The sequence below is a fragment of the Penaeus japonicus genome, unplaced genomic scaffold (assembly GCF_977035675.1).
Source record: "Penaeus japonicus unplaced genomic scaffold, GWHDUDI00000001_assembly GWHDUDI00000039, whole genome shotgun sequence".
NCBI lineage: Eukaryota > Metazoa > Arthropoda > Malacostraca > Decapoda > Penaeidae > Penaeus > Penaeus japonicus.
This window is the reverse complement of record NW_028234441.1, coordinates 22,527,069-22,529,568: the sequence shown is the minus strand read 5'-3', so window position 1 is coordinate 22,529,568 and position 2,500 is coordinate 22,527,069. Positions and strand designations below refer to the sequence as shown.

At 34.4% G+C, this 2,500-nt stretch overlaps 1 protein-coding gene and 1 pseudogene across 2 annotated transcripts in view; both read right to left on the bottom strand.

Moving 5' to 3' along the window:
* LOC122265392 (uncharacterized) overlaps nt 1-110 on the bottom strand; it is a gene marked incomplete in the record, with an annotated part of 23,773 nt that extends 23,663 nt beyond the window's left edge. Inside the window, 1 exon segment of the mRNA XM_086533719.1 lies at nt 1-110. This exon segment is cut by the window's left edge and continues 58 nt beyond it.
* Nucleotides 1-2,500, bottom strand: part of LOC122248042 (uncharacterized) — a 203,449-nt pseudogene that overhangs the window by 137,238 nt on the left and 63,711 nt on the right. The window lies entirely within an intron of this gene.

The window sequence follows — 2,500 nt, the reverse complement described above, 5'->3', positions numbered from 1 at the left end:
CTATCCACCCCAACCTATCCATCAGGTCATATCAGAGTCGAAGGTCTCGGGAGCAGCGGGTTTGGTAGAACAAGTGTGGTGTTTGTGTTGTAAATGTTCCTCCGTCGCTTGAGCAGAGGAATTGTTTTGGGATTTTCCTTGGCTCGGTTTCCCTTGGAATTTGGAGTAACCTGTTTTTTTTTTCTTTTTTTACCTTTTTAGTTTGTTTGTTTGTTTATATGATTATTTTATTGATTTTGTAGTTTCATATAAATTTGGAGTAATCTGTTTTTTTTTTCTTTCTTTATCCTTTTAGTTTGTTTGTTTATATGATGATTTTTTTTTGTGTTACCTTTTTTTGGTAATTATCTTGTTTTTTTTTATGCTTCAATTGTTGGTAATGGTATTGTGGGAGTTTTTGGTTATCGTTTGTTTTCTACTTATGCAGATTTTTATGATTAATAATCTTGTTATTTTGGTTGTTTTTTCCTTCCCTATTTTCACATCTTTTCGAATTGATTCTTTGTTGTCATCAATGGATTTTCCATTTATTGCGTTTCAGAGTTTTTAACTGAGTCAACCATCAATATTATCAATGCCGTTATCCTTATCACCATCATTATTTTTATTATTATTTTCATCATTATAGTTACTATTATTGTTATTATTGATGTCATTATTATCATCCTCACCATTACTATTATCATCACTACTACTGTCATCATTCCTAGTAACCTTAATCATAGTAATTCCTAGTAATCATCATTATCATCACCTTTGTTGTTATTATTATCATTATCAATATCATTATCAACCTTATTATCATTATTAAGTGAAATATGTCACAGCATAGGAATTAGCCACCAGTTCACACAACCGGTGAGAAAGCTTGAACGTATTATAGTACATTTTGAATTAGGAAGCCTTGTGTTTAGCGAGTGTGATATGGGATTTTAGATATGAAATACTTTTTCTAGATATCCATTTTGGCGATTTGGTTGTTGAAGAAGAGTGAAGCAATTGCAGTTACGCATTTTAAATGTTTCAGACAAGCGTGAACTAAAAGTGTGAATGAAGTCGAAGGGATGTACTTTAATTTCGAATTACGTTTCGCCAAAATGAAGTCGAAGGGATGTACTTGAAGTTCGAATTACATTTCGCCAAAATTACTTTTCTGGCGAAGTGTAGTTTGTAGTTATTCAGTCATTTCTACATTTTTTCGCAATTAACTTTATTCCATGAAACGTATTTGAACAGATATTGGTGCTGAGTTGAATCAGTAGACCATATCAAGAAGTAATTTTCAATCCCAAACGGTCATCAAAATGGTCACAGTTGATTGCTTTCAGAGAAGTCTATTTAAGATAGAAATTCGTTACTGGATTTACCTAACATATTGTGGACATCAACAGCTTCCATTAGGAACCGGCGCCACAATCTAACAACCCAACAACTAGCCTAACTTCAATTGAAATATTAACTCAAAAAAGCTAACCTGAGCAACATGTTCTACATAGGAATATCACACGTTATGATATGCAGTCCAGCTGAACTTTATGCACTACAATGATACAAAGATTGTGTCAAATTAAAAGCCATAGTGAACACCATTTTTATGATAAAACCCATAAGACATGAATTAGCATTTATCCCACTGTCATCATTTCTAATAACAGTGAGTATTCTCGTGTTAAGTGGTTTATAATTTGATTTCAGTTTCCGTTAATGCTGTGGATTAATACCATATCATTCCTCCCACTTTAGCTAGTATTGCTATTTTGCTAGACTTCCCTTCCTCTTGGCGTTTGCAATGTGCATAATTGGCCTAAGTATATGTTGGTCCAGTTGTTAGAAGGTGTTTTCTTAGCCTTTCCGTTACTGATTTTAACAGGTCCGAGACTTGGACACTGCTTGTCTGTGGGTAACGTGGCCTAGGGTGTGAAGAACACGGCAGGAACAGCTTTCTTGGTTTATTGCTAAGCTTAAACAGTAGGACGTTGGAGTGAGGGCTGCTCCTCCTCCTCCGAGCGAGGTGTTGCTCCTCTGCTCCCCGAGAGGAGACTCCCTACCACAATGTGTGACTTGTCTCAGGAGATGTGTGAATCAAGTGTTTTCTTGTGACTTGTGACATTTGGAATGTGATGAGGGAAGTGTTGCATCAATACATAGCTCTTGCAAAGGGAAAGACAAAACAACACTGTTATGTCTAGCGTGAGAGGGGAGACAGATAAGTGAAGCAACGAGCGTACGTATATGTATGTATATATGTGTATGTAGTAGAATATATACATAACAGTTAGAGTAACATGACAGATACCGATTACATTGATGATTGCATCATATAGCATACAGTAGCAAAAACATACATATGCAAATTATATTCGATGGACATGATAACAATTACAGCAGATATAATATATGTAAATACAATGGTTACACTGATGCAATAATAACGTAAAGCAAAAAAAAAAAAAAAAAAACTGTATTGAATATCTATTTAAAAAAAGTATCTGAGATACAT